A 13,509-nucleotide genomic window follows, 5' to 3' on the forward strand; every position below is an offset into this window, starting at 1 on the left:
GTGTTTACATTTTGTAAAAACAAAGTGTGTGCTAGATATGGCAGGGCTGGGAGGTTAGACTTCTCTCCCTGCCTAATTAAAATGTAATGTGCAGAAGGTGGTCAGGTGTCAAATGAATATTTTATCAATTAACCCTGGCCACATGCCTTTAAAAAGAGCCTGGAAAGCCGATCCTTGTGCATTGTTTACCAATGGAAAAGCTCATGACTGTGTTTGAACCAGGATGAGTGAACCAAACCTGAGGACCACGTGTGTTTAACTGGGATCTAGAACAGAATGACTGCGTATATACCAGGGTTCTGTGTTTTTGAAGTTATCGCCATGTGTAGACCAGGATAACTGCAACATTTAGAATAGGGATTCATTTAGGGGATATTAATCTCTCCCAAATGTATATTATTTGTGTTAGGAAGAAGGTTCTTGGTGCGGGACTTCCCTGTATTGTGGGAGTAGCGCACGGCCCAAGCTTGCCCCTTTTTGTTTATTAGCTTTGTTTTTGTACGTTGTTTTTGTTTTGTATTCACGTACATTGGTGTATATCCTTCCACACTTGGGCTACCATTGCTAGTACCCTAGTGGTGGCCACCAACCATTGCAATTTCGACTTTAAAAAACTAAATTTTGACTTTAAAAGGTGAAATTTCGACTTTAAAAGAATACATTTTGAGGTTATTTTTTTTTTCCTTGCATGGCTCTAGGGCTCTTCCGTACGAATGTAACATGCAACATTTGTATATAAATAAAACATATTAAAAACAATATAAAAAATGTGAAAAGGGGAACTGGCACCTTTTACAAAGACACATATTTTGGAAAAGTAACATTTTTGAAAAGGTTTTAATTTAAATAAATATGTCTTGGTTTGCAATTCTGTAGTGGTTTAAAAGCACAAGTAATGATTGATGTATGTTGTAGAGCTATGTGTATACAGTCCTTTAGTGCAATATATACTATCGAGGTATGTTATGTATTGCATGTAACACTAATATTAATAAGTGAAAAGCTTCTGTTTATGCTGCTTTGTTTTCATCAAAATTGCTAAATAATTACATATAGACACATTGGAAAGCCCCACAGACACAGGTTGGTGGCACATCTATGAGATTTGGAGTAGGGCTTCTGGCTACATTCCAATACAGAGAAACAATTCTGGACTGAAAGGTTGATTTGACCAATTGACAACCTGCTGAGATAAGCCACTCCTGGATTTTATAAGAGGATTATTGAGAAGTATTGCATCATCCAACTATTTTGAGGGTAATTCTGGGATAGTCTTGAGGGATTCCCCAGAGATGCTCTAATAAAATCCAGATGGGATTTGAGTCCATTAGGGTAAAGGTATATGAAACTGGCCCATAGATAGCTAAGCAGGTTATATGATACTGTAGACTTAGATACATACACTAATAAAGAAAAGTAACATACAGGTTAAAAAGTTTGGAAAAATAAAAGCCAGTCACAATTTAAAACCAACCTGGCAGATGGCAAGTGGACTCATAAACCTTATAGATTGCTGAGACACGAACAGCATACAATTCCCATACACAACCCAGTCCACGGGGAACAATACCCCATCTAAAAATACAGTTTTGCTATGCCAAAGGCAGTTACCAAGGGTAAATATAGACTTGCCAGAACCATGATTAAAACATGGCCTATTTTAATTAGACATAATTAATTAATTTGCCCTGGTTCTAAAACAAAGTTTAAAGTATCTGGAGATTATTATAAAATATACAAAGATTTTAGTCCCTTCTTAATAAATGAAATTACAGAACCATCCTCTGTTAATTATATGTACAGTTAGATCATTTGATATACCGGTATAACTTTTGTTGTGCAGTGTAATGGGGTACACCCTGCCCCTGTGTGCATTGCATTATTTTGTATTATTATTTAAAATGTTTAGTTTAGTGTGTAAAAACACAATGTTTTGTTATTATTGTTTACAGCCTGGATGGGGTTAAAATGCCCCATCCAGATAAAATCGTGAGAATGCGTGGTCAACAGCGAGTGCTTATTGACAAACTGTCTGTTGACCACGCAGATGAGAAAACCTGTGCCGAATGTGGTAGAGGGATAAACTAGGTAATTGATTGCCAGTTAATCCCTTGGCTACAATATAAAAACAAGCAGCTTTGGCTGAACAGGGTTAGTGTGTTCAGAGGCGGAATGAGAGACGTGAGACGTGGGTCGTGAGATAAAGAAACTAATATCTAAAAACAATTGCTACTCGTGCTGGTGTAACTGTTTGTTTTGGCCACCGTGCCGTTTTGTTTGTGTGTTCATTTTGTTAAACGTTTGTTTTATAATAAATCTGCGCAGCAGTACTGTCTGTCTACTTCCTGGTCTGATGTCACCACACAAGCTATCCTGCCACATACAGCAGCTATCAATAGAACCTAGATTAGTCATTACATGTCAAGGGTGCAAAAGTGGTGGTTCGCCCTTCACAGATCACAACCATTCACTCTGAGTCCAGGGTTTCAGTACTAACAATTCCCTAGACAGCCTATTGTAGACTGGAGGTAAGTGGGTAAGGGGCCTTGAGGGCTAAATATGTGGTTCATACAGAAATTTATATTTTATAACCAGCACTCTTCAAAAAGTGTGACTGTTTCCAATAAATTAACATCTCATGACATGATAGATACAAATGTGACAGTTTAGCCACCTAATTCAAGTTGAAACAATTCAAATTGGGGATGTTGGTTAAGATAATCTTTTAAAAGTGTTTGTTACAAGGATTAATTTGCTGTATGAGTAGCATCGGTGGCTCTCATGGTTCCTTGTGAAGGGGTACACCCCGCCACTGCATATTATGTTTTGTATATATTTTTTGTATTTGTAATATTATTTAAATGTATTGTTTAATTTGTGTAAAGCACACCGTTTTGTTATTGTTTTTGCAGCATGGAAGGGGTTAAATTTCCCCATCCATGCTAATCCTATGCAGAATGTGACCGTCTCCAGATTGAGTGATAATTTATGATTCATTTGGAGATGGTCACATGTATATAAACCTGCAGCTTTCGCAGAGTCGGGAAGTGTGTGTCCGGAGGCAGAACGAGGGTCGGAAGGTAAAACAAAGTAAAGCTTATTAAACAGGCAGTTGCTATGTGTACTGCTGCTGTACATAGTAGAAGATTTCTATTTTTCCGTTGATGTGTCACATCATGTCATTATTCTTCTGGAAGGATAGGGGGTATTTTATTAATACAGCTACAGCAGCTGGAACAATAACATGCGTACAGCTGCTGTACATATTAGAAGAATGCTGATGTGGATAACTACCGAAAGCCAGGACTGTGTCTCAGCCCAGGACTGTGTTTTAGCTCAGTCAACAGCATCTCACTATCTCGTTACACTTCCCAACGCACCTGCGTCATGTGGTCTCCGCGTTCCACGTGACCAAAATAGAATACTCTACATTTTGCTGGTGCACCGTGCCTGGAGACACTTCATATTAAATATAAAAAATTGCTACGCATGCTGATTATACACCAGGACGATAGTTGTTTGGTAAGGTTTCGTGTTTGTTTTGTTGGTCTGTTTTGGCCAACGTGCCGTTTGTTTTTGTAAAAGTTCGTTTGTTCAAACCTTTTATTTTGTTCCTTTTATTAAATGTGCAAGCAGCACATTCTTACCTCAGTGCTGTCTGAGAGTCTGTATGTATCTGCTGGGTCTGTGACATCACACCACCAAGCCATCCATGTCACATTCCTTCAATACAGTCATGCCCCACAAGGTCCTTCCCTCCAAAGGGGCAATTTCTCAAGAATAGATTTCCCTGTTTATCAGACAACTGGAGAATTCTTTCAGAGTGACAACAAAATGCATGTTTGAGCTGTCAGAATGTTGTTGATTTTAAATTTAGGCCCCCCAGTCTTTTATTCAAAAAGTATTTGCATCAGAGGCTTGTGTTATGTGTCTTTGTATTGGAAATTGCATAGGGAACAAGTAAACAAGTAAAGTTACCCCTTAACAGAGTTTTTGACCTTTGAGAAAAAATCCCATGGACGGGCCAAAGTCTCTGCTTTGCATATACAACATGTTTTTTGTTTGCTGTCAAAAAAATCAAACTTTACCCCCCATTCCAGAAAATGCTGCATAATAAATAGCTGGAACAAAAGTAACACCAGTAAATTACACTTTTCTCATTTGAAATGCTGGATTTAAAGCATACAAGTTGTAGTCTCTTGTGGAAGCTGAAGTGAGACTTGGGCATGAACACTGCATAGCATGTTCTCATGGGGTATCCAGCATTTGACATCCTTCTCTGCCATAATTACCTTCCTGTGTGCGTGGATTTGATATAAGTCTCTAAATTCTTCAGAGAGGTTTTCAATTAACCTATCCAAATTGTTTGTATTTTAAAGCATGATATCAGTTTCCATGCCTTACTCTGTCACACTTACTCTTCCTGGGTCATTTCACATCAGCAGTGTCTGCTGTCAAATATAGCGAGTGAAGGGGTGGAAACAATTTCACCTTCTATTAAAAATTGCCAAGCAAGGCTCCCGAGTGACGCATCCAGTAAAAGAACTCGCTAGAGTGCAGGATGCGCTCTATAGCCTGGACGTCGCGAGTTCGAGTCCAGGCTATTCCACAGCCGACCGTGGACGGGAGCTTCCAGGGGGCGGCGCTTAATTGGCCAAGCATCGCCCGGGGGGAGGGAGGGTTAGGTCGGCCAGGGTGTCCTCGGCTCACCGCGCACCAGCGACCCCTGTAATCTGGCCGGGCGCCTGCGGGCTTGCCTGTAAGCTGCCCAGAGCTGCGTTGTCCTCCGACGCTGTAGCTCTGAGGTGGCTGCACGGTGAGTTCGCAGTGTGTAAAGAAGCGGACGGCTGGCGGCACACGCTTCGGAGGACAACGTGTGTTCATCTTCGCCCCTCCCGAGTCAGTGCAGGGGTGGTAGCGGTGAGCTGAGCCTAAAAAATAATTGGGCATTTCAAATTGGGGAGAAAATAATAAAAAAACTAATTGGCAACGACTAAATTTAAAAAAGAAGAAAAAAATAATAATAATTGCCAAGCAAGTGCAATACTATCTGAAAGCATGGCTTGCAAACAGAGATTTCTTTAACCAGTACAATTATTTTGTTGACTACAATCATTTTAATGGTCAATCCTAACTTGGACCTTTGACCTGAGTTTTCAACATTGACCATGACCTCTTTTTTAACATTACCTGTGCACTCCTCCCAATCCAAACCCCAACAGAAGGAAATACTGCCCCCCAAAAATAATTATTTCAGTGATGGCTATGCTGGCCATACAAAAACCGGTACAATTGAATCAATCTTACCACCATAAATTGGACTTCAAATTGTGATGGTATTGGGGAACAGCCAGGAGAGACAGAAAATGAGCCGTGACAGATTTTAACCTTAGAGAATATATTTTCATTCTGCAAGACTGCCTTCCACAGCATAACCTTCATTTTTGCCTCACTATTAGTGCATCAGAAACGGTAGTGAGAATCTCCTGGGATGGTTCAGATGAAAGCTGAGGAAAAACTTTGTATATGCAAAGCTGAGATAGTGACCTTTCCATAAAACACTGTTTCAGATTTGTATTATTGGGGTTTTTCCCAAAGGTCAAATAATGTTGTTACGTGGTAGCTTTAATTATTATTATTTATTTTTTTTATGTGTTTTTAATATCATTTTTAGATTCCTTGTGCAATTTACTGTAACAAATAAAATGGCACTAAACACAAGTCTCAAACTCGTCTTTGAGTAAAAGATCGATTCAAGATTGAGGCTGATTTTTTTCTTTTCTTTCCTCTTTCTTTTTTTGCCTTGAACAACCCTGAGCACAGAGTCTGGTGTAAATCAGAAATGGCAGGGTATTGAATCCAATTTTTTTGTGGAGATTTGTCAAGTCATGACCCAACTTTGCTTAAAAACATACATGTAAACTATGATTCAACAACTGCTTAAGTTGGTTGTCTGATTTAGGAAATGCTCAGAATGTTCAATGATGTCCTTTTAAAATAAATTTTTTCCCCAACATAGATGTTACATTAAATTACACTGTAAAGTAGGTTGCATGTTTACTGTTTATATAATTCTTTCTGCAGTATATTTGAAAATGGATAAATCAGTACAATAAAAACACAAAACTAATTGAAATAGTTTCTAAGGGTATCATTATGATTTTACAAGTCAATATATTTGAATTAAGAGATAAAGCTTAGATAACCAAAGCCTACTTATAAACAAGACCTTGTCAGTATTTTTTTATATATATTCAGATGTGTTGATTAGTTGGGTGTGGACATTCTTTTAATACAATTTCTGGAGAATATTTGAATACGTCAGTTACATTTTTACATGCACATACTGGGGTTTAGGCTAGGTCATGGTGACCGATCTTCTCATGATGCTCTAACTTTGTATTGTGACGGGGCTGTTGTTGACCTGTTTTTAATTTACAATACCTAACACACTTGTTGTTGAAAGACAGAAAGGGTTTGGAAACCTGTCTTCCTATTACCTCGGCCTATATAGGAAACCTTTCTTGAGTTTGGGGGCTTGCTTTTTTCTCTACAGTACTTTGAACAGCTGCACAAAGGAGATTATGATTAATGAACAGATGACACCGAAGTTCTAGTATTTGCAGCTGCGTTGGACATTAAAATTAATTGGAAGTTAGTAATTGGAAGTAAGTAAACTATATCTGGAGTCAAGGTTTTGAAGGTTATAGTTTTTAAAAGTAATACAAACTTAAAGTAAAACCCTCCATAAAGCAAAACATGTTTCTGTAGGATCATAATACTGTATGTAAGAATAAACTAAACATTTTGAATTATGTATGTGGTTCATGCAAACTAAAGGTACGGTATATTCATGACATGTTTGTCTGAAAAAAAAAAACACAATTATTAAGTAAATGTGCAATTTTTGGGTCATTTATTGAGTACATTAATTAATTACGAGAATGTCCAAATCCACATATTTAATTATTTATAAGTCTAGAAGAAGCATCATTATTACAGTAGTGCGTAGTTGGTTATAAAATAACAATACATTTTATTCAGTGGTTAACAGAGCCTTGAACAAGCTGCAGTGACTTTAGTAGGCGAACATTGGGGGTCTGTTTAGCTGACTGATTTAACAGAGGCAGATTAAATCAATCAAAATATGGTGAATCAGATACTTTGTCTGCCAGGGGAACATTTCTTGCTGAGTTTAATGGATTTATGATTTTTACTTTAGGGCCAAAACTTGATTTGTGCTGTAGACCAATGTTCAACTTACATTTCAACCAAGACCCAGAGGTGAAGCCTGTGTCCAGTGTAAGAAGGATTTCTACAGAACACTTAGGTAATGCCAATGATAAATGACAACTGTAGTAATTCAACAAGTAATTAAAGAATAAGAGATATGGCATTCTAGATGCAAAAAACCTTGAAAGGCTACATGCAGTATTTCGAACACAAGCTGTAAATTCTAAAGGCATTATGAAACATCTTTTTTAAATTTATTTATTTATTTTATTTCGTGTGTCCAATTATAATCCCCCCACCCCCCGACTTTCTACAAATTTGAAAATCCTTTTCTCCTCACAGCAGCAATTCCCCACATGGCTCAGGAAACTCGAAGATTCAGTAGGCATCCTCCGATCCCATGACCACCCAGGAACTTGAAAGCGGATGTTACCAACCTCTGGAGGACAAAGGCCAGCCCTGCAGATGTCCGCTCTGAGCTTACTGGGTGCCTGGCCAGCAGGGTTCGCTATAGAGACGATGAGGAGAAACAGTCCCTGGAGCGCCAAAGCCAATGCGACACTCCCTTTGGAGTCCCCAGCAAAGACAAGCCTACTTCGAAACATCTTCTTCTAGGTGTCAGCCTTACCTTAGATTCTGCTCTGCAAACAATACACTGTCTGATATTGTTATAAAAAGCGGCCTTTGCATATATTCCAAAAAAGGGAAAATGCAGTTGAATTATTCTTATAGATGCTGTAAAAACAACAAAATAAAACTATTTATGTATCAGATTAACTCTTCCATAATACTCCTATATGACCAAATAAAGATGTCAGTCTGCTTCCAAATGTTTAGATTTAAAATGCGTATTTCATGGCCATTTTTCAGAAACATAAAGAATTGTTGGTTAAAGACCTAAAACTCTATATACAAACTATTTTTCTTTTGCTATTTCTCTTTTGCTTGGTAGGAACATGTCTTAACAGCCTTTTAAACTGCTCCACTGTATAGCTAAGAACATCTGTCTTCTCCCCAGCAGAAACCATGTAACTCAGATGGTAGGTCTGTTTCTGCTTAGTAGCCCATAGGTAGGTAGTCAGACTGCCTCAGAGTTGTCATTTAGGACTTATGTATTTGCCAAGTTATCATTAATTGCTGAAATTATAGGCTGTGTGGTCCGGTGGTTAAAGAAAAGGGCTTATAACCAGGAGATCCCCGGTTCAAATCCCACCTCAGCCACTGACTCATTGTGTGATTCTGAGCAAGTCACTTAACCTCCTTGTGCTCCGTCTTTCGGGTGAGACGTAATTGTAAGTGACTCTGCAGCTGATGCATAGTTCACACACCCTAGTCTCTGTAAGTCGCCTTGGATAAAGGCGTCTGCTAAATAAACAAATAATAAAATTAAATAATCCAGAGGTACATTTGCTTACCCCTAACCTGTTGGTTTGGATACCATATCAAAGCAAAATGTAGCCCCTAAAAATAATTACAATGTTTGGTTGTCACACTTCTTAACATATGAGCAATGTTCTTAAAGGCAAGTACAAAAACACTCTTTAACACTGAAAAAGAGCAAAGATGTATGCAGTGTTCAAGCCTGATGTAGTTTGACAAGTATTGCTGTCAGATTAACTTTGAAATTCAAATGGTTTCATCACTGCAGTATTATTACAAGCCTGAGTTGGTTCTGTTTCCTCCATTTACGTGAGGTAAAGATGCCTTTTTGTAAGGGACAGATTCTCTATGTTGTATCTGTAATTAATTTGAAAGCAGAACCAACTACTTTTCCTAATGTGGGTTGTTCATAGTATTCATATTCATATTTAATATTTATTCAAATTATTTTCTATGTTGTACACACAGATTAATTTTCTACACATAAATGTGAAAAAAAATCTATACAAAAATGTAATTTTTTAACAATTAATTTTGTGATTGGTTATAGATGGTTAAAAACATATTTAAAAATGGTAAAGTTTAATATTGTTTTTTCTTTAAAAATACTATATATAAATGTTTGTTTTAGCAGTGAGCAAAACTGAAATACATACCTGCATTATAAATTACAGTACTAATTACTACCGACTTCGATAATATAATGATGTACTGTGATCAACACAATTTCTTTTCAAAAAAAAAAAAAAAAAAAACTAAATCAAAACAAATAAAAGGTTGCTGTAGAAACTTTTGCTGTAATTAACCATCATGCATAGTTGTTAATCTTATAAAACATTTTTCAGTTCATAGTTTGCATGCTGAGTTGTACTGCAAGATCTGTGAGAACAAATGACGTACACTCTGCTCCATGGTGCTTGATTTGTGTGTTGTTTATTTTTGCCCCAGATCATGTCAAGTCTATTTTACCCCTTGTTCAGAATGTCCCAATGCCAGCTGGGAGTTCCTGGTGTAGTGTACTATATGGTTATTTAAACTAAAGTTTTGACAGAAACAGAGTATAGTGTAGCAAACAAGTATCTCCATAAAAAAAAATGCTGTGCCATACAGCCACCTGAAAAACTAAAAGGCTGCCCACCTTTAGTTCTGAGAAAAGGTAGCAGATTTGATCTTCTGAGCACCTGAAATGTATGATGTAACCATAACAGGAGATATATTGGTCAACTTTTATGCACTTTGGTTTACTGGGAAAATTCAACATTTGTCAATACCCTACCACACTGCTTTATCAGCAAGGTGATAAAGATGCAGGTTTGTAATAGACGGTGTGTTCTCAATAATATTTTTGAACTCTTTCTTCAAAGCTAGTAACTATGTTGCATTATTAGGTGGCCAAAGCCAAAAACACTTTTAGTAGTTTTTTTCACATGAACTGGGATTGAAGCACTGTCCAATAGTAAACAGTGATTAATGCACCACATGAATTGCCTGCAGTATTTTTATTATATTGCTTTGGCACTGGAGGAAACTCGCTGGGTATATAACAGCAATCAATAATAATTTAACAAAGGGGAAAACGGCTAATATGAGTAAAGTCAGAATGAAGTAGCATGACAGAATCTTCCTTTTCTTGATGTACTTTGAGGAGATTTCAGTAGTATTCAGAAGAACATGAAGAGTACTTTCTATTGGTCTGTGTTAACGAGGTAACTGGGTCACAAATGGTAACCGTAATAATTCCACTGCTCTTCTGTTAGAATTGAAATACTGGACTAATAAAAGTGTGATGGTATTTTAAATGTATTCAATCTAAAGAGGCTGCAGACATTGCATAGGACTGACTTACTGAGGTCAGAGTTTCTATGCCAGTAGGTGGCACCAGTGCTTTAGGACAAGTAGATACAATTACAAACAAATTAAATGAAAATGCATGTATGCAGAGTTTCAAATGCTTTTTCTAAGACAAAATAAACTATTTCATGGCAGTTTGGCCCTATCTATGTACAGTGAAACCTGCTTAATACGAGTCCTGTTAATGTTACATTGTGTTTAATATGATCACATTGAAACAAAATATAAAGAGACGATAGGGACAAGCGCCTGATAATATCACTTAGTTTATTATCACACTTCGCTTAATATCAATCACATATAACAGCCATACAACTGATTTCCTTCCCCTTAATATCACTTTGGAAATACAAAAATGAAGGTTTACATGTAAGCACGTTTCTGTACAGTATAGAAATGTTACGATATGGTAGACAAATATAGCATACAGAACAACACAATGTTTATGTTTTTAATGATCAATAGTGCAATCAATGCAAAGCCTAGTACTATATTTCAATCCTAGAACTCCCGGTATAGTCAAGTCCACTTTATGACCCTGTTTCTGGTCGGCCCCCTTGAAATGATGTTTAAAATGGTTGGACTTTATTGTTGGTTCACAATGAAATCAGAACATGTGCGCAGGCAGTTGTGTGTTAGAGGTTGGAAGTGGTGTGTGATAATACAAAAAAAAAATCAAGAAATCCGAATTTGGGATTGTCAGAATGCATAAAACCAAGTGAGTGTTTAAACTGTTCTATCTGAAGGAGCTGATCAGACATGTACCATTTCAGAAAATTATTTCTCTTTAAGGCTTACTGAATTAAATTTATTTATTTATTTATTTTCTTACTAATATTACTTAAAGAAGCAATAATAAAAAAAAGCAACATTTTCGAAACTGGCAGTTTTGTCAGTACAATCACAGGTTTTCTTGTGCTCGCTGACCTGAGCTGGCTACATAAAATGTAGGAATAACAGTTTTTAAATATTTATTAAATTCAATGTGAAATTGTGTAATGTTAATACAGTCCACTCTAGGCCTAAAAGCAAAGTCTAGAAAATACAGCTCTATCAGTGTTAAGACAAATACGTTACAAATAGGTTAACACCTCAGTAGGGATACGTTAGAGAGACTGACATGGATTTGAAAAGGGGTTTATTAATTTAATAGGGAAAATAGTTATCAAATCAAGCTGGTGTTTTAGAATACTTTTTTATGTCAAGGTCTGTAAATATTGTGACAAAGCATTCCTGTAATGTTGGGTTTTTTGGGGGAAAGAAATGTGAATAGAATGTGAAGTCAGCTGAAAAATACATAAATTATAGTCTTTGGGATGTATAAAGGGGGTTGGCAAATTATGACAGATAAATTAAAGGATTATTTCATTTTAATTATGACGCGACCGATCATTATACAAGAACATGTACAGGACCACCAATTGTAATATAATGGTTAATTGGCTTAGCTCTGTAAATATGCTGGGGCTTATTAGGATTGAGGAAATTAGAGAAGTAAAAAGACAATGTAAAGAAGTGAGAAATGTATTTAAGAATTAGTGGAAAAGTAAAGGGGATAATAATTGATACCAGTTTCTATTGATTTAGTGTACAAGGGTTTTATTAGTAAAGGCATCAGTGTACAATTGTTAATAAGAAGAAAAAAAATCGTATTACTGTGTCCAGCTTTTACCTATACTGCAATGGGAGTGACATTTTTACATTCAGTATTGACCTGTATGGACAGTATTTAAAGCTGTTGCATCCCAAACTACTTGAAAATGTGTCTCGTGCTTTGTGGAAAAAATAATACACCCAAATTATAATAATACACCAAAATTACACCCATATAATAGAAAATAACCAATAACATAGCATTATCATGTATTTGCACATCATGTTTATCATGCTATTTAACATAAGCAAGTTCATCAACCCCTTTTTGTTGTACTTGCTGTAATTTTGTCATTCACTTCCCTCATACCATTAAATAAGACATAAAGACTGTAATTAAACATATCCACTGTCTGTCTGCTCAATGCTTAGTAAGTGCAAAATAAATAAAATGTACACTTTGATTAAATTGCATTTGTATGAAGAAATTCCCATTGATAATTGCTGAATCATGTGCATTGCAAACTGTCATTTTAAGTAGGTTATACATCCCTTGATTGTTAGAATAAAGCTGCAACCAGTGACTTTTGATTGCATTATATTTGTTTTCCAAAAAAAAAAAAGAAAAGTGAGTTACAGTTATGTTTATTAAAGCTCAAATGTATGTTTTGTTTTAAATAAGTTGCAGTTAAAAAGTTGGCACTACAATAATTGCACAGTCCAGTACTTTTTACACAACCCAAGAGCTCTATAATACTGCCCATGTATTTATTAGATTGATATTGTAATAACATAAAGATATATACCCCTGTTTTCGATGTTCCCCAGAAATAGATGCACACTTAAGATCAAATAATGGCCATAAAACTGAAAATTACTGTTAATGCACAATAAAATATATGTGCAATTTTCTGTGTAGGTTTTCAACGCAGTTAAGGGCTTGAAATTTATACCACTCTTTAATATAGATAACAAGTCTGGTGGAAAGTAGTTACAAAGCATTATGTTATTAATAAGCAGTGTTTTTTTTTTATGTGCTATGCATTGCAGCCATCGTCTTGGGTTAAAAATGTGATTTAAATTTTAATATACAGACCTACAAAAGCCCCAGGATCATTGCATGGTGTCAGTTTTCTTTTTCTCTATGTTTATTATGATAAAGTGAGTTAATTACAGTTTTACATTTTAGAAATACTGTGTACTAAAGTATCACTGCTTGGAAACGTGTTGCATAACTGTCATTTACTATTTGAAGACAGTACAGTTCATTTATTTTGAACTACTGTGAGTGGGTGATTTCATAATGCTTCTTTCTATATATATATATATATATATATATATATATATATATATATATATATATATATTGGTTTGGAATAGTCAGCTGCTTCCTTTCTTATTCATCTAATTCAAGTTCCATCTTCTTGGGATGCAATTTAATCTCTGTGACAA

The 13,509-nt window shown here is 36.1% G+C and overlaps 1 long non-coding RNA gene across 1 annotated transcript; it reads left to right on the plus strand.

The window, feature by feature from the left end:
• Positions 1-6,619: 6,619 nt before the first annotated feature.
• On the plus strand, positions 6,620-7,759 carry LOC131737645 (uncharacterized). Its single transcript, XR_009329291.1, has 3 exons — positions 6,620-6,668; positions 7,223-7,330; positions 7,576-7,759. It is a non-coding gene; the product is annotated as an uncharacterized LOC131737645 (long non-coding RNA).
• The last annotated feature ends 5,750 nt before the right edge of the window (positions 7,760-13,509 follow it).

The sequence above is a fragment of the Acipenser ruthenus genome, chromosome 7, assembly GCF_902713425.1.
Source record: "Acipenser ruthenus chromosome 7, fAciRut3.2 maternal haplotype, whole genome shotgun sequence".
Taxonomy (NCBI): Eukaryota; Metazoa; Chordata; class Actinopteri; order Acipenseriformes; family Acipenseridae; genus Acipenser; species Acipenser ruthenus.